Consider the following 24,354-nt stretch of genomic DNA (forward strand, 5'->3'; position numbering starts at 1 on the left):
ACATGAAAGATTAAATTATATATGTGAATAGCCTATAAATCAAATGATTCTTAGCAGATGTAATCTTATTTTGGTCACTTGGTCATAATCTAGATGTAAGCACAAAAAAACTCACAAAATAAAAGAAGAATGATGAGCTTCTCCATATTTAATTTGACTAGATGTTAGACAGTAAATCAAATTTTTCTTTGTATCTGTACATCAGGAATTTATAATTTGCTGCAATTATTCAAGAGCTTGGTTTATGCTGTCATGCCTTTAATTAAACAGGGTCACTTCCATATTTTGCTGAGGCTTTCAAGTAGAGTAAATTTCTGCATATTATATATATATGTGTATGTATACACATCATTTTAGCCAAGTTCATAAAAAATAATTATGTTGCATCACAAATGAAAGAAAGATCCAGTTAAAACACAGTGTAATGAATAAGACATTTCCCTCTGGAACTTTACATTTATATTTATATTTTATTTTTTTTATTTTTCACTGAATATTTCCCAATTCAAAACAAGATTTATTACAGACTCTTTGTTAAATTGCGTTTGGGAACTGAAAATTGTGGTGTAACATGAAAATACTTCCTTAAGTAAATCTATTTTCAAGTCCTAAATAGATAACAGAATATGAAATATTGGCATGTTTGAGGATTTATAAGGATGTCAAACTCCACAATTTAAATACAGGGGGGGAAAAGGATGAGAACCAACATGCACACACACACACACACACACTCCTAAACAAAACAAATATAAAAGAGTCACTTGAACACATACAAGAAAATTTCAGTATGTACCACCTACACAGTTGTTCAAAATAATCACATGAGACTTATAAACAAGTCAGGATGCACAATTCAATCTCTAAAGAAGGGATAATAACAAATAAAGCAAAGTAACTTTTAGATACAATTAAACACATAATCATTATAGAGGTTTAGTTATACTGCTGGTTGAATTCTTCAGCAAAAACACAAATAATTTGCAAAAAAAATCCAATTCAATAAACATTCAGTTTTCTCAGTTACTGGCATCATGGTGGAATGGAAAAATAAAAATGAAATTTTCCTTGACCTCAAAGAGCTGACATTCTACCAAAATTAATGAAATCAAATCCACTTAAAGCTATAATTACTTCAAAGTACTTTGTGGGAAAAAATCTTTTATCACCAAATAAATACTTATGACCATAGATGTTGGTCTTTCATTAAATAAAATTATGTGCACTTAAAAATTAAAATATTAGTCATTTAAAATTAATGATATAGTTCCCAGGGTTGAAACAGGATGGAAGAGTGAAGGTAGCAAGCTACTCAAGCTCTCCCAATTTCCCTCCCACACCTCAGAACAGAGTCAGCACAAAATCGTCAGTTTAAGATAGATTGGAAAAAACTTCAGGGTTGGTGGAGCTAAGATGGCGGAGAAGGCACACATGGCTTTTTAAGCTCCATTCTTACCCTCAATATAAATATTATATCCAGCCTCAAAAATAGGGCTTGACTGCTACAACTCATAAAGATTAGCAGCACAACAACTCACCAGCCGAAGATTATCTGAAGTCCCAACAGAAAAGGTTTGCTCTGAAAGGCTTGGAAGAAGATTAGTATGGGAAGGAGAGAACTAGAGGCTTCGAGTGGAGCCCCAAACCGGAAATGAGAGCACAGAGCACAGCACAAGCTCACAGCTCCAACCCGCAGTGCGGGGCTTTTACTTGGGGCAGTTGTGAACCTGCATGGGAGGGGAGTACAGCCCAGGTTAGTCTCTAATCTGCACAGTCAGGTGCTTGGCTTGGGGCAATAGAACTTTTGCAGGGCGATTTGCTTCCCGTAGAAACTTCCAGGCAGAGACTTCCAGTCCAATCCAGGCTGTTTGCTGGTCAGCTGCTAATACCCACAACCACACAAGGGGCTCTGTCCTGGGGCAGTAACACCTTCACCCCTTACTCTCTGGCCTTAGGGCAGTTACTAAACCACACAGCTAAACTGAGCACTTTGATAGCTCAGCCAATGCTAAATCCACCTCCTGTAGGGGAAGGGGAAACTGTCACTCAAAACACTCCAGAAGCCAGTTTACATCTCTTGCTCTGCAGAGGAAGCTGGTAACCCCCTTACCCTGAAGGCATACCTCCAAAGGCTTTAAAAAATGAATAAAAAAATGAAAAGGATTGTCTATAGCTTCTGTACAGAAAAAGAGCAGGTCTGCAAACCCAAAGAGACGAATAGCAGTCACCAGATAATACCCCAAAGGAGAATGTTACCTGTTCCTTTTTACATAATACTCTCATAGAAGAGACCATTAAAGTTTCAAAAGAGAGTTAGAAGAAAAATGGAGAAAGAGAAGCTTTGAAATATGAATTGGAAAAGGTAAAAAAAAATTCTGAAAAGTAAGATTTGTAAACAAGAAAGAATTGTGGATTGGAAAAGACAAAGAACATGCAAGAAAGTAGGATCTTTGAATTGGAAAAAGAAAATAATTCACTAAAAAAAAATAATTAGTGAATTGGAAAAAACTCCATAGAGTAAAACAATTCATTTAAAAACTTAATTGGAAATATGCAGAAAGAAGTAAAAAAAAAGCTAATAAAATTCATTAAAAATCAGAACTGAACAAATAGAGACTAATGATTTATTAAGACAGCAAGAATCAGTCAAGCAAAACCAAAAAAATGATAAATGGAAAAAAACATGAAATATCTACTTGGAAAAATGACAGATCTGGAAAATAGATCTAGGAGAGATAATATGAGGATTATTGGACGTTCTGAAAATTATGATGAAAAAAGAGCCTAGATACTATTTTACAAGAAATCATCTTTTTTTTTTTTTAATAGCCTTTTATTTACAGGATATATGCATGGTAACTTTACAGATTAAAATTGCTAAACCTCTTGTTCCAATTTTCACCTCTTACCACACCCCTCCCTAGATGGGGATGAGAGTAGATGTTAAATATATTAAAATATAAATTAGATACACAATAAGTATACATGACCAAAAGTTATTTTGCTGTAGAAAAGAATCAGACTTGAAATATTTTACAATTAGCTTGTGAAGGAAATCAAAAATGCAGGTGTGCATAAATATAGGGATTGGGAATTCAATGTAATGGTTTTAGTCATCTCCCAGAGTTCGTTCTCTGGGCATGCTGTTCAGTTCATTACTGCTCCATTGGAAATGATTTGGTTGATCTCGTTGCTGAGGATGGCCTGGTCCATCAAAACTGGTCATCATATAGGATTGTTGTTGAAGTATATAATGATCTCCTGGTCCTACTCATTTCACTCAGCATCAGTTCGTGTAAGTCTCTCCAGGCCTTTCTGAAATTATCCTGTTGGTCATTTCTTACAGAAGAGTAATATTCCATAATATTCATATACCACAATTTATTCAGCCATTCTCCAACTGATGGACATCCATTCAGTTTCAGTTTTAGCCACTACAAAAGGGCTGCCACAAACATTCTTGCACAGACAGGTCCCTTTCCTTCTTTATAATCTTTTGGGATATAATCCCAGTAGTAACACTGTTGGATCAAAGGGTATGCAAGTTTGATAACTTTTTGAGCATAGTTCCAAACTACTCTCCAAAATGGATGGATTCGTTCACAACTCCACCAACAATGCATCAATGTCCCAGTTTTCCCATCCCCTCCAACAATCATTATTTTGTTCCTGTCATTTTAGTAATCGACAGGTGTGTAGTGGTATCTTAGAGTTGTCTTTAATTTGCATTTCTCTGATTAATAATGACTTGGAGCATCTTTTCATATGACTAGAAATAGTTTCAATTTCTTCATCTGAGAATTGTCTGTTCATATCCTTTGACCATTTTTCAATTGGAGAATGGCTTGATTTTTTATAAATTAGAGTTAATTCTCTATATATTTTGGAAATGAGGCCTTTATCAGAACCTTTGACTGTAAAAATATTTTCGCAGTTTATTGCTTCCCTTCTAATCTTGTCCGCATTAGTTTTGTTTGCACAAAAACATTTCAGTTTGGTATAATTGAAATTTTCTTTTGTGATCAGTAATGATCTCTAGTTCTGCTTTGTCATAAAGACCTTCCCCTTCCACAGGTCTGAGAGGTAAACTATCCTGTGTTCCTCTAATTATTAATAATTTCATTCTTTATGCCCTAGGTCTTGAACCCATTTTAACCTTATCTTGGTGTACGGCGTTAGTATGGATCAATGTCTAGTTTCTGCCATATTGGTTTCAATTTTCCCAGCAATTTTTATCAAACAGTAAGGTTCTTATCCCAAAAGCTGGATCTTTGGGTTTGCGGACTAGGTTGCTATATTTGTTGACTGTTTTACCTTGAACCTAATCTATTCCACTGATCAACTAATCTGTTCCTTAGCAATACCAAATAGTTTTGGTAATTCTCTATAATATAATTTTAGATCTGTACAGCTAAGCCACCTTCATTTGATTTTTTTTTCATTAATCCCTTAAATTCTTGACCTTTTGTTTTCCATATGAACTTTGTTGTTATTTTTTCTAGGACATTAAAATAGTTTGTTGGGACTCTGATTGATATAGCGCTAAATAAATAGATTAGTTTAGGTAATATTGTCATCTTTATTATATTTGCTCACCCTTTCCAAGAGCATTTAATATTTTTCCAATTGGTTACATCAGACTTAATTTGTGTGAAAAGTGGTCTGTACTTTTGCTCATAAAGTTTCTGATTTTCCCTTGGCAGATAGATTCCAAAATATTTTATATTATCAGTAGTTACTTTAAATGGAATTTCTCTTTGTAACTCTGTTGGGTTTTGTTAGTCATATATAAGAATGCTGATGACTTATGTGGGTTTATTTTATAACCCGCAACTTTGCTAAAGTTGTGATTATTTCTAACAACTTTTAGCAGAATTCTGGGTTCTCTAAGTATACCATCATGTCATCACCAAAGAGTGATAATTTGGTTTCCTCATTGCTTATTCTTATTCCTTTAATCTTTTCAGCTCTTATTCTAAAGCTAGATTTCTATACAATATTAAATAGTAATGGTGAGAGTGGGCAAGCTTGTTTCACTCCAGATCTTATTGGGAATGGTTGCAGTTTGTCTCCATTACATATGATGCTTACTGATGGTTTTAAATAGATGCTGCTGATTATTTTAAAAAAGAGTCCATTTATTCCTATACTCTCAAGTGGTTTTAATAGGAATGGATGTTGGATTTTATCAAATGCTTTTTCTGCATCTATTGAGATGATCATATGGTTTTTGTTAGTTTGCTTATTGATATAGTCAATTATGTTAATAGTTTTTCTAATATTGAACCAGCCCTGCATTCCTGGTATAAATCCTACTTGATCAAGTGTATTATCTTGGAGATGATTTTCTGTAGTCTTTTTGCTAATATCTTATTTAAGATTTTAGCATCAATATTCATTAGGGAGATTGGTCTATAATTTTCTTTCTCTGTAATCAGCCTACCTGGTTTAGGTATCAGTACCATGTCTGTGTCATAGAAGGAATTTGGTAGGACTCCTTCATTCCCTATTTTATCAAACAATTTATATAGCATTGGTGCCAATTGTTCTTTAAATGTTTGGTAAAATTCACATGTAAATCCATCTGGTCCTGGGGATTTTTTCTTAGGGAGTTGTTTAATTGCCTGTTCTTTTCTTTTTCTGAAATGGGACTATTCAAGCAATTTACTTCCTCCTCTGTTAAGTCTGGGAAGTCTATATTTTTGGAGGTAGTCCCATTTCACGTAGGTTATCAAATTTATTGGCATAAAGTTGAGCAAAATAACTCTTATTATTTCTCTAATTTCCTCTTCATTGGTGGAAAGTTCTCCTTTTCATTTTTAAGATTACTAATTTCATTTTCCTCCTTTTCCTAATAGATTTACCAAAGGCTTATCTATTTTATTGGCTTTTTCTAGAACCGACTCTTAGTTTTATTAATTAGTTCAATAGTTTTTTACTTTCAATATTTTTAATTTCTCCTTTTAATTTTAGAATTTCCAATTTAGTATTTATTGGGGTTTTTAATTTGGTCTTTTTTTTTAGTTGCAAGCCCAATTCATTAATCTTTTCTTTCTCTATTTTATTCAAGTAAGCCTCTAAGGATATAAAATTCCCTCTTATTACGCTTTGGCTGCATCCCACAAATTTGGTATGATGTCTCATCATTGTCATTATCTTGAGGAAATTAGAATTGTATCTATAATTTGCTGTTTCACCAATCATTCCTCAAGATGACTTTTGGTCTATTTCTAACTTTTGTTGAATGTAGTTTTTATTGCATCATGATCTGAAAAGAAAGCATTTGCTATTTCTCTTTCTTGCATTTAATTTTAGGTCTTCATCTAATATATGGTCAATTTTGAATAGGTTCCATGAACTGCTGAGAAGAAAGTATATTCCTTTCTATCTCCATTCAATTTTCTCAAAGATCCAACATACCTAATTTTTCTAATATTCTATTTACTTTTTAATTTCTGTCTTATTTGTTTTGTGGTTTGATTTGTCTAATTTAGAGTGCAAGGTTGAGATTCCTATATTACAGTTTTGTTGTTTTCCTTCTTGAACTCTCTTAACTTCTCCTTTGGAAGTTGGATGACCCTTGGTATATATGTTTTTGATATTTTGTTGTTTATTACCTTTAGCAGGATGAGTTTTTCCTTATCTCTTTTAATTGACAATTTTACTTTTGCTTGATCTGAGATAAGGACTACCCTCTTTTTGATTCACCTGAAGATAAATGATTTTTGCTCCAGCCTTTTACCTTTACCTATATGTATTCCCTGCTTTAAATGTGTTTCTTTAAACAACATATTGTGGGTTCGACTTTTGATCCAGTCTGTATCTGCTCTCTTTATGGGGAGTTCTCCCATTCAATTTATTAAATTACTAAATCTGTATTTCCTGCCATCCTAATAACCCAGATTATTTTCATTTATTTTGCCTCCCCAACACTCTTTTCCCCTTTTAAACTTATTACCCTTTTATCAGTGCACCCTTTTATAATCCCTCCCTTCCCCGAGTCTTTTTCCCATTTCCCCTTATTACTCTTTTCTTTTCCTTTTTCCCTCCCGGTTTTAATGGGCGGAGAATTTTCTAAAACAAATGTCAATTATTTTTTCTTTGAGCAACTCTGTAGAGTAAGATTCACACAATGTTCCTCCCCCTCTCTAAATTCCCTCAGATATGATAAGTTTCCTTTTGTTTCGTGGGATGGGTTTCTTTTTATTCCTCCTTCCCACCTTATTCTGCCATCATCCCTTTTCCATATCTATTTTTTTTATGTTATATCACTAAAAAAATTATAATGTATTCTTTTTGTATATCCACAACAAAATACAACTGAGTTCTTTTACATTTTCTACATCTTTGGAGTTCTATGGTTGAGATCAAATTTTTGTTTGTTCTTTTTTTTTCAGAAACAAATGGAATTATTTGTTTCATTAAATTCCATCTTCCCCAAGAAAATTTCAGCTTAATGGGTAGTTTATTCTTCGATCCCGCTTGTGCCTTTCGGAATATCAATTTCCAGGCCCTTTCTTTCCTTTAATGTAGAGGCAGCCAGATCTTGGGTGGTCCTTATTGTGGCACCTCGGTATTTAAATGGTTTTTTTTTTTGCCTTGTAAAATTTTTTTCCTTAATCTGATAGTTCTGAAATTTGGCCACAATATTCCTTGGGGTTTTTATTTTAGGTTTTTTCAGGGTGTTGATAATTCTTTCCATCCTATTTTCCTTCTGACTATTACATTCAGTTCTTTGATGATTTCTTGTAAAATAGTATCAAGGCTCTTTTTTCATCATAGTTTTCAGAAAGTCCAAAATCCTCAGATTATTCTTAGATTATTTTCCAAGTCTGTCTTTTGCAAGTAGATAATTTGGTTTTTTCAGTTTGTTTTTTTTGTTTTTGTTGATGATTCTTGCTGTCTAATGAATCATTAGTTTTTTTTTCAGTTCTAATTTTTAAAGAATTATTTTCTTTCTTAGTTTTTTTTACTTTTTCTGTATATGTCAATTGGTTTTAAATGTATTGTTTTGGTCTGTGGAATTTTTTTCCATTTCACTAATTTTTTTTTTTTTAGTGAATTATTTTCTTTTTCCGATTCACAGATGCTACTTTCTTTCAAGTTCTTTGTCTTTTCCAATTCGCAAATCCTACTTTCTTGTGAGTTCTTTATTTTTTCCAATTCACCAATTTTTTTCCTGCACTTCCTGGGAATTTTTTATTTTTCCAATTGTATTTAGGGTTGTTGTTTTCCTTTAAGGCTTTCTTCCTTTCCCCATTTATCTTCTAACTTTTTTGGCCTTTTTAATGGTTCTTCTGGAGAGCTTTTAAAGGAAGCTGATGATTTTGCGTTTGAGGTCCTTCAGGTTTCTGACTTGCTCTTTTTTCGAAGAAGCTGTCAATCGTTCTTTCATCTTTTTATTCATGTTTTCCCTTTGGTATGTCTCCAGGCAAGGGGATTACCAGCCCTCTGAGGCAGGGAGATGTAAACCGATTTCCGGCCCATTGGGAGTGCTCTGAGTAAGAGTCTTCTTTCCCCAACAGGAAGTGGTTCAGCACTGGCCGAGCTATCAAAGTGCCCAGTTGGGCTGTTTGGGTGAGGATTGCCCTCGGCTAGAGACTAAAGGGGGAAAGTGTCACCCCGGCCGGAGCCTCTTGTGGGACTGTGAGATTAGGTACCGGCCGGCCCGCCGCAGCAACTCTCCAGGGAACCCTGTCCAGTGCTTGCCTGTGCAACGGCCCTGGGTTAGGCCCCAACCACTCCCCCCTGCCAGATTGGGGCAACCCGGTTGGTCCTTCCGGAGGATCCCGTTTGCTCAAGGAAAAACCGTATAGGGGGTGGGACTTGGTAAGGTCTTTTTGGTTTGGGCTTCCGGAACCCAAATTTTTGCTGAGATCTCCCCCTGGCCCAAAATTTTTTTAGAAATTTTCTTTCCTGGGATTTTCCCAATTTTAGAATTTAGCGCCAAAACTTTTCTGATAAATAGAAAAGAAAGAAAGACTTAAAAGTCAGATGTTTTAGTATCGGCTCCGCCCCCCCATTTAAAGGGGAAGGAAGGAAAGAAAAAGAAAAAGGATGAAAGAATTATCTAAAGAAAAAGGCCCTAAAAAGAAATTTAAAAATTTGGGCCAAATTTAAACTTGGGAAAAAAATTGGGGAAAAAAAAAAAAATACCGGGGGAAAAAGGAGGTAGGGAAACATTTGTTGAATTTTACTCCATAAAGCCAAAAAGAAAATAATTCAAATTTTTACAGAAAATTTCTTTCCCTCATTAAAAAAGGGGATAGGAAAAGGGAAAAGAAAAAGAGTAATAAGGGAAGAGTGCAAGAAAGGGAAAGAGATTCAAAGGGGGGAGGGAGAGATCCTAAAGAGGGTGAGTAGTGTGGTACAAGTGGGGTGCATAAGTTTAAAACTGGGAAAGAGAGTTGGGGGGGCAAGTAAAAGAAAAACATAATCTGGGGATAATAAGACAGCAGGAAAGACAGAATTAGTCATTTTAACCGTAAATGAATGGGATAAACTCTCCCATAAAGCAGAGGCGGATAACAGACTGGATCAAAAGTCAGAACCCTACAATATGTTGTTTACAGGAAACACATTTAAAGCATGGAGGCACATACAGAGTAAAGGTAAAAGGCTGGATCAGAATGTATTATGCTTCAGGTGAAGTCACAAAAGCAGGGGTAACCATCCTTATCTCAGAACAAGCAAATGCAAAAATTGATCTAATCAAAAGAGATAAGGAAGGAAACTATATCTTGCTAAAGGGTAGCATAGACAATGAAGCAATATCAATACTATACATATATGCACCAAGTGGTATAGCATCTAACTTCCTAAAGGAGAAGTTAAGAGAGTTGCAAGAAGAAATAGACAACAAAACTGTAATAGTGGGAGATCTCAACCTTGCACTCTCAGACTTAGACAAATCAAACCACAAAACAAATAAGAAAGAAATTAAAGAAGTAAATATAAAGTTAGAAAAATTAGGTATGATAGATCTTTGGAAAAAACTGAATGGAGACAGAAAGGAATATACTTCCTTCTCAGCAGTCCATGGAACCTATTCAAAAATTGACCATATATTAGGACATAAAGACCTCAAAATTAAATGTAGGAAGGCAGAAATAGTAAATGCTTTCTTTTCAGACCACAGTGCAATAAAAACTACATTCAACAAAAAGTTAGGGATAAATAGTCCAAAAAGTAATTGGAAACTAAACAATCTTATCTTAAAGAATGATTTGGTGAAACAGCAAATTATAGACACAATAATTTTACTCAAGATAATGACAACGATGAGACATCATACCAAAATTTGTGGGATGCAGCCAAAGTGGTAATAAGAGGAAATTTTAATCTGTAGGGGCTTACTTGAATAAAATAGAAAAAAAAAAAAGATCAATGAATTGGGCTTGCAACTAAAAAAGCTAAAAAAAAGACCAAATTAAAAACCCCCAATCAAATACTAAATTTGAAATTCTAAAATACAAAGGAGAAATTAATAATATTGAAAGTAAAAAAAAACTATTGAACTAATAAATTAAACTAAGAGTTGGTTCTATGAAAAAACCAATAAAATAGATAAGCTTTTGGTAAATTTGATTAGAAAAAGGAGGGAGGAAAATCAAATTAGTAGTCTTAAAAATGAGAAGGGAGAACTTTCCACCAATGAAGAGGAAATTAAAGAATTAATAAGGGGAAAAATTGGAACAAAAGGTTTGGCAATTGTCAGTGTTGTAAAATTACCCATACATATAACTTGTAAATAAAAAAAAAAACTATGAAATAAATAAAAAAGAAAAAACTTCAAGAAAGGTCAGTATCACTGGGGTAAAAAGGATGTTCAGCCCAGCTCAGACAGACTCTGGGAAAGCTGGTGACAGGTCTTAATTACAGTGAATCATTAACTGAGTCACTCAGGCCTGGATCAGGGAGAAGCAGATCAGTGGGGAAGCCTCCAATCCCAACTCAGAAAGCAAACTGTGGGTAACTAAGTTGTTTCCTGAAAAGAGATAGCAAAGCTACCCCTGCAAACACAAGGTATCCCTCTATTCAAAGCCAAGATTCAAAGCTGCACAGGAAGCTTGGGACCATGCCCTCTTTGCCCGAGGAGCAAAGTTGAACCAAAAAAGTTTTTAAAAAAAGATGAAATACCAAAAGAAAATGAGCAAGAAACAGAAAAGAACCTGACAGAGAAAGTACTATGGTGACAGGGAATATCAATACACTAACTCAGAGAAGAATAAAAATGTCCACAGAGAAAATCTCAGTGATATAAATTAGTCTGAAGCTCAAAGAGGCTTCTTGGAAATACTCATAAAACATTTTAAAAGGAAAATAAGAGGAATAGAAAAAAATGAGAAAAGAAATGAGAGTTATATAAGGGAGAATCAACAGCTTGGAAAAGGAAGGTAATTCTTTAAAAAATACAATTGGCCAAATGCAAAAACAAACAAACAAATAAATAAATCCAGTGAAGAAACAACCACCAAAAATAGGATTAATCAAATGGAAAAAGAAAAACAAAAGATAACTGGAAAAAATACACATTAAAAATCAGAACAGGGCAAATGGAAGCAAATGACTTTGTGAGACAGCAAAAATCAGTCTAACTAAAAAGAATGAAAAAATGGAAGAAAATGTGAAACAACTCATTGACAAAACAGCTGTACAATAAAGTAGTGCCATCATTGGGTCTATCTCCCAAGGAAATGATAAAATAGGGAAAATAACCCCCTGTGCAAAATATTTTATAGCAGCTCTTTTTATGGTAGCTAAAGAATTGGAAAAGGAATAGATGTCCATCAATTGGGAATGGCTGAACAAGTTGTGACACATGAAGGTAATGGAATATTATTGTTCTTAAAAAAATGATGAATAAGCTAATTATAGAAAGACCTTGAACTATTTACATGAATTTCTTATGAGCAAAAAAACAAAATCAGGAATATATTATACACAATAAAAGCAAGAATGTGGGATGATAAACTATAAAAGGCTTGGTTCTTCTGAATAGTTCAGTGATTCAAAGCATTTACAATAAACTTTGGACAGAAAATGCCACCTGCATCCAGTAAAAGAACTAAAGTAATTGAATGTAAACCAACATATGCTATGTTCACTTCTTTTTTCTGTTTTTCTTATGTCTCCCATGGTTTTTCCCTTTTGCTCTGATTTTTCTTTATCAACATGAATCATAAACTTACTACAAGAATTATGCATTAAAATATGTATGTATTAAAAATAAATAAACTTACTACAAGAAAAGAAAATAAAAAAATAGGAACTTAGAAAATCTGGACCTCTGGAGAAAATGGATTAGAGACAGATATCTTTCTAAGAAATGTTCTTCCAATGATTATGTATTGGCAAAACCAGGAATTAATCTTTCTAGAAAGCAATACATAGTATCTTCCTTTCAAACAATGATAATATGTATAGTCAATAAAAGACTCAGGAATTAAATTGCAGACAATGAAAATTAAACTATCTAATTCTAAAATGAATGGAAACACAAATTGAGTAAAATCAAATTCATCAAGATACAATAATGATAGATCAAAACATAGGATAAACCAAAGTACTCATTAGAAAATTAATACTAATTCTAAAATATGCAAGTGAATACAAATTACAGAAAAAGTCCAATATTGCATCCAAGAATGACAATAACTGAATATAAAACCTATGGAATGCACAAGTACTCAATTAGAGTGACAATTTATATCTCTATAACTCAGCGAAAGATTGAAAAAATGAGAACAAGAAACGTTGACTAATAAATGAATGACATTGCAAATTAAAAAATCACAATGGATAATAGAATATAAATTAAGAAAACCCCAATTAAATAACGCAAATGTAGAAATAATCTATACACTTTCAAGGAAATGATAAGAATAACTGAAACTAAAGATCCAAAACTTTGAACTAATAAATCAAACTTTAGATTGTTACTGAAATAAAAAATCAACAAAATGATACATAGATATTACTTAGCAATAAGCAAAAGAATGAAAAGAATTATGAATAGTAGACAATGAAAAATATTAGCTATCACTTTTCAACAGATGATATGCATGAACTATACTTAGAGAATCCTAGAAATTCATCCAAAAACCTATTCAAAACAATTCATGGCTTTAGCAAAATTGCAGAATATTAAATAAAGTCCCACAAATCAGCATTTCATTATATTACTAACAAAGCCCAGCAGCAAGAGATAGAAAAAGAAATTCCATTTAAATTACTGTAGACAAAATAAAATATTTGGGCGTCCACCTTCCAAGACAAATACAGGAACTATATGAACACAATTACAAATCACTTCTCACAAAAGTCAGATCTTAACAAATGGAAAAGTATCAATTGCTCATGGGTAGAACAAGCTAATATAATAAAAATTACAATTATACCTAAATTGATCTACTTATGCAGTGCCATACCAAATAAACTGCCAAAAAAATTTTTTTATAGAACTAGAAAAAAAATAATAAAAAATTCGCCTGGAAGAACAAAAGATTAAGAATATCAAGGGAATTAACGTGAAAAAAGATGCTAAGTCCTAAAATTTTATTATAAGGCAGCAGTCACCAAAACCATTGAGTACTGGCTAAGAAATAGCATGGTGGATTAGTAGAAATGATTAGATACACATGACACAATAATCAATGTCTATAATAATCTATAATTCAATAATCCCCCAAACTCCAACTTCTAGGATAAGTCTTCACTATTTAATAAAAATTTCTGGGAAATAATATATCAGAAACTTGGTAGAGACTTACATCTTATACACCATATCAAAATAAGTTCAAAATGGGTAGGTACATGATTTGGGCATAAAGGATGATAACATAACCAAATTGGGAGAGCAAGAAATAATTTGATTACATTAAATTTAAAAGTTTCTGCGCAAACAAAACCAAAACAAACAAGTTAAAAAAATAAGTATAAAGCTCAGAAAAAATAATTTACAACCAGTGTTTCTAATAAAGGTTTCATTTCTAAATTATATAAAGGACTGTGTCAAATATATGATGGGTGATTTCAGATGATGAAATTAAAGCCATCAATAGTCATATGAAAAATGCTCTATCATAACTGATTACAGAAAGACAAATTAAAACATCCCTGAGATATCACACCTCTCAAATTGACTAAGATGACAGGAAAAGATAAGTGTTGCCGGGAATGAGGGAAAACTGGGGCACTAATGCGTTTTTGGTGGAATTGTAGATTATCCAACCATTCTGGTGAGCAATCTGGAACTATGCCCAAAGTGCTATTCAATTGTTCATAACACTATCGATTTATAGCCCAAGGAAATGATAAAGCAAGGAAAAGGAGCCACATGTGCAAAAATGTTTGTAACAGCTCTTTTTGTGATAAAGAGCTGGAAAATAAGTAGATACCCACCAATTGGAGAGTGGCTGAATAAGCTGTGGTATATGAATATAATGGAAGTGTAACAGTGATGATCCATTATAAATGACTTAGATTTTCTCAATGGTTCAGTGCTTCAAAGCAATCCCAATAGACTTTGAATAGAAAATGGCATCTGCATCCAGAAAAAGAACTGTGGAGATTGAATGTAAATCAATACATGTTATGTTCACTTCATATTTATGTTTTATTTTGTTTTCTCTCCCATGGCTTTTCCCTTTTCTCATTTTTTCTCTCCCAATTTGATTCATAAAGCAATATGTATTTAAATAAATAATGTAAAAAACAAAAAAATAATTAATGATATGATATATGATGTAGCAGTTCCAAAAACTTCTTAAAGTACCAAAGATAATGAGCAATTGCCTGAAATAGGTCTCATGGTAGTCATATACACAATATTGTGATAATATTTCCTTATGAATATAGGGAAGTGGTGAAGCTCATGTGATAAACTGATGGAGAGTTCTTCCTGACCAAAGTCTACTGTTGAAACAGAACAGAATCTTTTCCTCATTGAACAGGTTTTATTACCAATGTCCATCATAAAATTGTCTGTGATCCCAAAATTATAGTTTTTCTTAATAATCTATGTAGGAGAGCTTATCCAGATATCTAATTCATTTCAAATTCTATATCTGAATTGTTCCTCACTAACAAGTGACTATCATTACCTTTAGATGCTACAGATGCATAAAGGAGTGGCAATTAGTCATTTGAAGCTTAATATCCAAATATTGACCTTTTCAGGAACTGAACTAAATAACTCAAAGCAGAATAACAAAATGAAAAAAATGCAATGAAAAGATGAATGGTGATAAAAAAAATTTGAAGTGAGAATACGGAAGCAAGATATTTGGCATTTTGAGTCTTTAAAATGTAAAAAATCAAGCACATTGAGAAGTAAAACTTTAAAAACTGTGTGATTCTTATCTAACTATACTATCACATAAATGTTCTAAAAAACTGAAGTGAAATAAGCTTCTAACTCACCACCCAAGGTTCAGTTATAGAAAGAAAGCAGAAGAAAGAACCATAGCTATAGATAATCCCTTTCAAAAGGGGGGAAATAAATGAAAGATTTGTTATCCTTTATATATATATATATATATATATATATATATATATATATATATATATTTGTTATCCTTCTATACTCAACATTTCTCCTGTGAGGAAGGAAAGCAGTGTGATAAACTAAATCTCACAAAGGTAACAGCATTGGATGATAATATCTACATTTCAAAAGGAAGCACAAAAAGAAGGCATAATCACCTACTGAAATGAAACTATAAGACTAAAATTGCAGACACCATGGCAGCCGAAAGTTGGAAACATTTAGAGACAGGAAATACCATGTATTTGATTACCACTTTCTTAAAGATAAGAGTGTGTCCCATTTTTGTCTATATCCAATACCCATCATACCCAATACCTAGCACTCAGTGAATGCAATACTTTACCAACTAATGCTTGTTGAATAAGTTTAAATTGTTGCCTAACTTCAGTCACACCACAGATAATGTATAGAGAGACCTTGGCTTTTTAGAATACTCAATTATAACATCTTTATTTTTAAAAGCCTGGAAAAATCACTTCATAAGATTATCAAATCAAATTAACAAGTATTCATTTTGTTCTTATAACATGCAACACAATGTACTAGGAGTAAAATTCTATTATTTTCTTAAACATCAATTGAAAGTTGGTTTTCTCAAATTACCTTTTATCCAGTACTTCAAGTTTAACTGTGACAGTTAGCAAAGCTGTGAACACATCCCTCTTAGAGATAAAACTTGTTCTTCAATTGTGGCAACCTGTGAAAGAAAGAAAATTGTATGTTCCTCAGTCCTGGTGGCTTCCCTTAATTTTAATAGTGGCTCTTATTTATATGGTAGAAGAAACAGAAAGCATTGAGAATCAAAGGGCTTTCAGAATATCTGTACATTTTAAGCGATGGCATTATAAATCTTAATGATCACTGTGAAATCTTTAGCCAATGAAGAAGGAATCAGGGAAGCATCTAAGAATGATAATACTGATCATTTAGTGGTTTAAGAAAAGTAGATGGTTACAGGTCTCTTTCTATAGGAAATAAAGAATTTAAATAATATAATATCTGAAGAAGATGAATAAAAAATACAAGTTGGGAAAAAAAAAACAAGTGTTTTGTGTGAATTCTATCATTTAAATAACTAATTCTAATTATATGAATTGTTTTTAAAAATAAGAAATGGAGATCATCCCAAATTCCTTTTTTGACACAAATGAAGTTCTGATAACTAAACCTAGGAGAGCCAAATCAGGAAAGAAAATTATAGAATAATATCCCTAATGAAAAATTATGTGAAAAATTTAAATAAAAAGTTAGCAAAGATACTACAGCAATCTAGCTAGCTAGCTAGTTCCATACACTAGGACCATATTCAATTCTAGTAATACAAGATAGGTCCAATATTAAGAAATAGTTCATGTTAAATAACAAATATCATATGATCCTATCATAAAAATACCTTTGTCAAGGCAGAGCAATTTTTAACAGAGCAACTCTTAAAAGCATTAGAAATCATAGTAATAAATGGAATATTCCTAAATAGTACTCAGTATTTATGTAAAACCAAAAGGTGAAGGAATTTCCATAATATTAGGAATTTCTCATAATGTTAGTAAAGGAAAGAGGTCCATTATTATCATTACTACTTGATATAGAGTTAGAAAATTCCAGCTAAGGTAATGACAGAACAAAACAAAACAAAATAAAAACCCTTGAAATTGAGGGAACAAGCATAGTCAAAAAAAAGAAAAATACTGTTTTACATTTGATATTATGGTTTATTTAGAGAAATCTAAAGCTTCAAATAAACACTAATTTAATTTAATATTAATTTAAGAAATCAATTTGTTCAAGAAACTTGGAGAAGATAAAATAAAGCAGCATTAATCAATATTTCTATATATTAATAACAAAATTAATTGAAAGGAAGAGCAACAGAAATTCCATTTAAGGTATCAATGAAATATATATAATAAACAGAAATCTATCTATCTAGCAAGATACAAACAAGAATGACATGAACACAAATAAAAATACTCTATATAAATAAAAACTGAATTAAATACTTGGAGAAATATCAATTATTCATGAATGGGACAAACAAATATAATACATTTGACCTTACTAGATAAAATTTAGATCCTAAAGTATTTTTCTTTACCCAACTATAGTTAAAGTGCTATACCAATCAAACTCTTGGAGAGTTATTCAATGAGGAAAAGTCAAAAATCTCAAATGAAACAATATTTTTAAAAAATTAGAAAGTACCCTAGCCATACCAGATCACAAGTTATACAATAAAAAAACAGTAATTGTGCAAACACTTTTGCATTGCTGAAAAAATATATAAATAGAATTAGTAAAACAAATTAGACACATACACACACACCCCTCAAAAGCTAAAGAAACTAGTAGCTTAGTGATGGATTAAAAGAAGGACCCAAGCTACTCTTATTTTAATTCACTATTTCAGAAAAACTTTAAAATTTTGGAAAACAATATAGTAGAAATTTTATTACCCCCAAAATGCATACCATATACCAAGATAAGTTCTATCCAAGATATTGCTTGGATATAAAAGATCATATCATAAACAAATTACAGGAGCAAAGAAGAAATTATTTTTATGTATCTGGATAGGGAAAAAATCATAAGAAAGGTATAGAGAATATCACAAAAGATATAATCAACAGTTTCAAGTATATACAATTAAAAACAAATAAAATTTATACACCAAAATTAAAAGGAAAGTAAGTGTTTTAGTAAATATGTTTGCCGCAAATCTCTGCTACAGATCTCATTGCCAAGATAAATGAAGAAAAGATTAAAATTTAATAACAAGACCCATCGCCCAAAATCTTCAATAAATATTTACTAACACCTTCTATGAGCTGAACAACAACAAAAAAAAGATGCAAAAAATCCTTCCTGGACTCAAAAAGTTCACTATCTAATGGTGTAGATAAGAAAACAAATATATACAAACAAGCAATGTGCAGGATAAAGAGGAAAAAATAGAGAGAGAAAAGACTCCAGAATTAAAAAGTACTGGAACAGATACAATTTTAGCCAGGACTAAAAGCAAGTCAAGGTTGACTGTAGGTAGTTATGAGGATAGTCAGAGAAAATTCCTGGAGCTCAGAGATGGAGTGTCTGGTTCATGAAATAGTCAGGAGTCAGTGCTTTTGGATCAAAGAGTCTGTGATAGAGAGTAAAGTATGAGAAGACTGGAAAAATAGGAAGATGGTAAATTATGGGATGGTATTGCCCTTACAAGTAATAGCAAAGATATTCAGGAAAGGTAGAGAATTTCAGGGAAAAGATAATGAGTTTGGTTTGGAATATATATAAAATATCTACTGGAAATCTAATTTGAGATGTCTGAAATGCAGTTGGAGATGAGAGATTAAAGATCCAGAGAGATTAAGGAAGGATAGTTTTGAGAATCATTAGCATAGATGTGATAATTAAATCTAATTGAACTGATGAGATCATCAAGTAAAGCAGCATATTGTCTGCAATTCTTACAAATAGAACATATATTTCTATCTACCTTCTAGATTTTGTTGATAATATATAAAAATGCTAGTGATTTATGTAGTGTTTATTTTATATCCAGAAGCTTTGCAAAAGTCATTAATTGTTTTAACTAGGTTTTAGCTGATTCTCTAGAGTTCTCTAAGTTTACCATCATATCAATCTGCAAAAACTGTAGTTTTTATTTTTTGTTGCCTATCCTAAGTTGTCAATTTATTTTTCTTATTTAATTGTTATAGGTAGCATTTCCATTACAACATTGATTATGGACATCTTTATTTCACTCCAGATCTTATAAGAATGGAAACCTTCTAGATAATCTTGAGTACGAATAATGTTTGATCTTAGTTTTAGGTAGATATTCCTCATCATTTTTGGAAAAGCTACATTTATTCTTGTGCTTTCTAGTGTTTTTAATAGGAATTTTTTTTAATTTTTAATTTTGTCAAATTTTTTTTCTGCATCTATGCAATCATGATTTTGTTTTTATTATTGATATGGCAACTTATTCTTATCATTTTCCTTATTGTCAATCAGTCCTATATCAATGATATAAATCCAACCTAGTCATAGTGTATGGTTTTGTAATAAGTTGTTGTAATGATCTTCTTAATATTTAATTTAAAAATTTTGCAACAATATTGATTGGAGAATTTGATTTATATTTGCTTTCACTGTGTTTGCTCTCTTTAAATATTAAAATCTTAAGTGTGCCATAAACAAAATTTGGTAAGACTCCTTTATTTTTTCTCAAATATTTTATGTGATATTGGAATTATATATATAAAATCTGGGGGAGAACAGAGTTGTAAAATCATCAAGGCTTGTTCAATTTATTTTTTTCTGAGATATGATTAATTAAGCATTCTGTTTCCTCTTCTCTTTATCCAGGCAATTCATATTTTTGTAATTGATCAAGGTCATTTAGATTATCTGTTTATTGACATATATTTGGGCAAAATAGTTCCCAATAAAATCTTTACATTCCCTTCATTGATAGTTAATTCCCATTTTTTTCATTTTAGATACTAATGATTTTTACTTTTTAAAAATATTGAAATCAACCAATGGATTATCTATTTTATTATTTTTTTGTTTTGATTTGTTTTGTTTTCTTATAAAACCAGCTTCCCTCCCCTCTTTTTTTAAAATTGGTGTTTTGGGTTACTGTTCAGATGTTCTTCATGATTCCTTTGGAGTTTTTTTGGTAAAGATACTGAAATGGTATGTAATTTCATCTCCAGCTCATTTTAAGGATGAAGAAATCAAGACAAACAGTGTTAAGTGACTTGCCCAGGATCACTTAAGTGTCCATGACTTTACCTGAAGTTATCTTAAGCTGGATTACTGTTTCACTCCATTCTTTACTGGGTTCCATTCCTCCAGAATTATTTTAGAGTCCTGGTTTAATGTTGTATCAAAGGGAAAATGGGGAGAGTTCAGGAAGCTTCATCCCTTCTTTCTACCATTTTGACTCTATCCCTCCAGTTCTAATTTTCAAGAAATTATTTTCTTCTGTAAAGTTTTGTATGTCTTTTTTTCCATTTGACTGATTCTGCTTTTTAAGGGCTTCTTTTCTTCAGTGAAGTTCTGTATCTGTTTTATCATCTGACCAATTATTTTGTTTTTAGTGTTTTTTACCAAATATTAATTCTATTTTGATAATTTTCTTGTATTGATTTCATTTTTTTGGTCATTTTTTCCTCTGCCACGGTTATTTGATTTACTTGATCAATTCTTTCAAGAATTGTTGTAAGGCTTTTATCAATCTTCACTTTACTTTAAGGACTTGGTTTTACATGTTTTCATAGCACTTTGTTACTAGTTTGTGTCTCGTTCTTTTCTGTTATCATACTAGAATTTTATGATAACTCTGGAGAGAATAGTTTGGTAGAATCTAAGGTCAGAAATTAGATTGTAAAAGACTATGAAGAAAGTGATAGGAAAAAAAGTGGGTGCACCCATTCTAGATGATTTACAAGGAGTTTAGCTATAAGATGCAAAAGAGATATAGGATGGTAGCACTGATGGAAGCATCAAGTGAAAGTTATTTTTCTTTCCCTTAGATGGAGGTGATATAGATATATTCTTAGAAAATAAGATGATAAAAAAGTATAGATTTAAAATCATAAGTAGACTAGAGATGACCAAGAGGATAATATATTGGAGGAGATAGGAAAGAATGATAATTCTTGAACAGTAAAAAGAATTAGTCTTGATAAGGAATAAAGTCACCTTATGAGATAGAGAAACAAAAGAGGAGATAATGGCACATGATTTATAATTATATGAGTGGAGGAAAGGGGGAGAAGAAAGAGCTCCCTATACATAGCCTTTATTTTTTTTTTCTGTAAAATATGAGGCAAGGTTTTCAACTGAAAAGGTGGGGGTAGTAGGAACCATGGGAAATTTGGGGAAGATGAAAAGGTTTAGAAGAGCCTCTATAGAGAGTGGGACAGTGATAAATTGATGAGACAGGTTTAGAAGAATTTCCTATCAACAGTATGGGCCCAATTGAGGTTGTGTAATTCAAATTTATAGAAACCTAGTTAGAATGGCTGCATGAATTTTTATTACTTAATTCCACAAACTGCATGGTGGTAGTTATTCACAGTTTAAGCTTAGTAAGGTGTAATCCTCAAATTAATAGAGTAGGTAGAGACTCAAGAGAAGAGGACAGTGATGATTTGAATTGATTCACCAAGGGGACAAGATGAGGAAAACAAGAGAGAGTAGCTAGTGCAGGGGAAATAACCTGAAATGGAATGGAAGGGTCAAAGCTACTGAGGTCATGATGCAGATAGAGTTGAATTTTATAAAGTATGTTAGAGGGAGAAGTGGGGAAAATAGATTTAATTGTATAAGAGAATTTTAAAATTCTTGTATGTTGAGATATTATATTTGTGGGTGATGTCAAGATCAAGATTATGAAATACTTTGTGTTATGGCTGAGATGGTGTGGAAGAGTAAGTCCTGGGAGACTAGTATGTTGAGAAACTAAATGTTTGTACACAAACACACAAACACATATGAGAAAGAAATGTTTAAATCCTTTTTTTGGGTGCAGAAGTTGGAGAAAAAAAAAGAATAGTTGTGAGCCATGGTCTAAATTTATTAAAGAAGGAAGAAAAGTAACTTGGAAGTTGGTAGACAACAGCTATCAGGATTTTGATTTGGGTAGCAAATATAAATAGCACAAATCTAAAAGAAAGAACTGAGTAATATAAAGAATGGGGGCAAGAAGAGAATGAGGAGCAAGGAGTATTCCATCACCCCTACCTCAACTGATGAACTGAGGGGAATGAGTGTGAAAGGCAACTGGTACTGGAAAAGGTGGCCAATAGGTATATATTATTAAGGGGGATGCAGATATTAGCTATAACTAATAAATGGAAAGATTAGGAAAGGAAAATACTTAAGATAAAGGGTAATTTGCTGCCTATGAAATAGTCACTCTATAAGGCACATTGTAAAGGATGTGTGATTTGTTTAGGTCTTTTTGGTTGTTTGTTGTTGTGAATGTTGCTGGAATTTTTGGTTAGAAGAGTTGAGTGAGATGGGAATAAAGTAATTAAGCGGTTGAAAATAGAAAATGTGGTTTGAATTATGACCTACAGGATGTTTAGGATATTTGGGATGTATAGGAAATAATCAGTAGATTAATTTTCAAAAGATTTGAATACACAGTCTCATGCTAAAAATAGCCATATGAAAAGTTCAAACTACATAATTAGGCCAAATTAAATCAAATCTGAGGCTCAACATCAAATCATGAAATTGAATGGAAGAATAATACATTGAAAATTTTTCATGGAATTATTAGAATATAAAGAGCAAGGAATTAGTACATTCATTCTGAAAAGCAATTTATAACTATTCCAAATGTTACTAAATTCTGTAGAACATTTTAGACCACAGGGATTACTGCCAAATTTATGCCACCAAGAATTCAAAGAACAAGGAAAAGGATTTATATGCACAAACATATTTATACCACTTCTTTCTACTATGACCAAAAAAAAAAAAAAAGAACTGAAGCCTAAGGAAATATCTATCATTTGGGGAAGTGCTAAACAAATCATATCAAATGAATATAATGGAAAATGATAATACTAAGAAATGACAAAAAGGATGTTTTTAAACATCCTTTAAACGTTGGAGAAAATGGAGAATACTGATATGAACAAATTCATAGTGAATGAGCAAATCAATAACATTATACATTATACAAAAACTATAAACTCCCTTTAAGTCTCACTTGAAGTCCCCCTTTCTACAAGAAACCTTTCCTAGACTTCTTTAAACATAGTTCCTTTACTATGAGATTATCTCCAATGTTTTTTATATCTATAGAAAGCTTGACATGAACCCCTAACATGCCATATCATCCTAATAGTATTCTTACCTCAGACTATCAGGGAAAAAAAAAAGAAATAAAAAAATGGAACCATTTTTCCAGGAAGAAAGAATGTATTTATATTTCATTAAGGTATCAAAGAAAAAAAAAAAAGAATAAGACTGAACTGCTAGCCACAAGTCTGCCAGAAATAACTTTATATAATTCAATATTATTCTAAATCTAATCATATCTAGCCTAAAGAGAGAAATGTCCAATTTAGATAATTCTTAACTACCCCACTCACCATTTCATCAGGCATTTGTCTTTCTGAATCTGAATTGGTCTGATCAACTACAGCTGAACACATTCTACCTTCATTACAACATTGTTATATCATTTCTTTTCTATTAAATCAAGTGACAAACAATTCCTTGCATGGGGTCTAAAACTATTTTTTTAACTAAATGATGATTTACTATCTAAAGGCATATTAAGAAAATATTTATAAAACTCCTGAACAAAGAAATCTTAATAGATTAAAATTCAGTTTGGCTTTAACATTCCATAATAGTAGTGATTACTATTAGTCATTATTACTATTATTAGTGACTACTAAATTCCTTTGGTCACCATTCATACCTCAATCAAGTGATGTCTAGGAGTAGTCAAAAAGAATCCCACTCTGATTAATATCTTAATTTTTAATGAATGAAAAAGAAGATGCTGCCCTTAGGTGGTTATAGGGCAAACATTTCAGGGGAAGAGAAGGTTAAAAAAAATAAGGTAGTCTTCGAAAACTATGATTTTCACCTTTAATCTAGTTCCCTGTAACAGTCTTTTTGTTCTTGACTTTCTGTGTACTATCAAACAAGGGAAAGATTTGAAAGGGATTTTTTTTAATTAGAAAAATATTTTTCAATTGAATGAAAAATGAGATTTTCTAATATGTTTCCACAGAAGCAAAGATATCACAAGAATTTAAAAAAATGAAAAG

The 24,354-nt window shown here is 31.9% G+C and overlaps 1 long non-coding RNA gene across 1 annotated transcript in view; it reads right to left on the reverse strand.

The window, feature by feature from the left end:
- LOC116421934 overlaps window positions 1–24,354 on the reverse strand; it is a 117,352-nt gene that overhangs the window by 25,831 nt on the left and 67,167 nt on the right. Inside the window, exon 3 of the long non-coding RNA XR_004232530.1 lies at window positions 16,154–16,247. This is a non-coding gene — a long non-coding RNA (uncharacterized LOC116421934). The remainder of the gene's footprint in view (window positions 1–16,153; window positions 16,248–24,354) is intronic.

Source organism: Sarcophilus harrisii, chromosome 2 (genome assembly GCF_902635505.1).
Source record: "Sarcophilus harrisii chromosome 2, mSarHar1.11, whole genome shotgun sequence".
Lineage (NCBI taxonomy): Eukaryota > Metazoa > Chordata > Mammalia > Dasyuromorphia > Dasyuridae > Sarcophilus > Sarcophilus harrisii.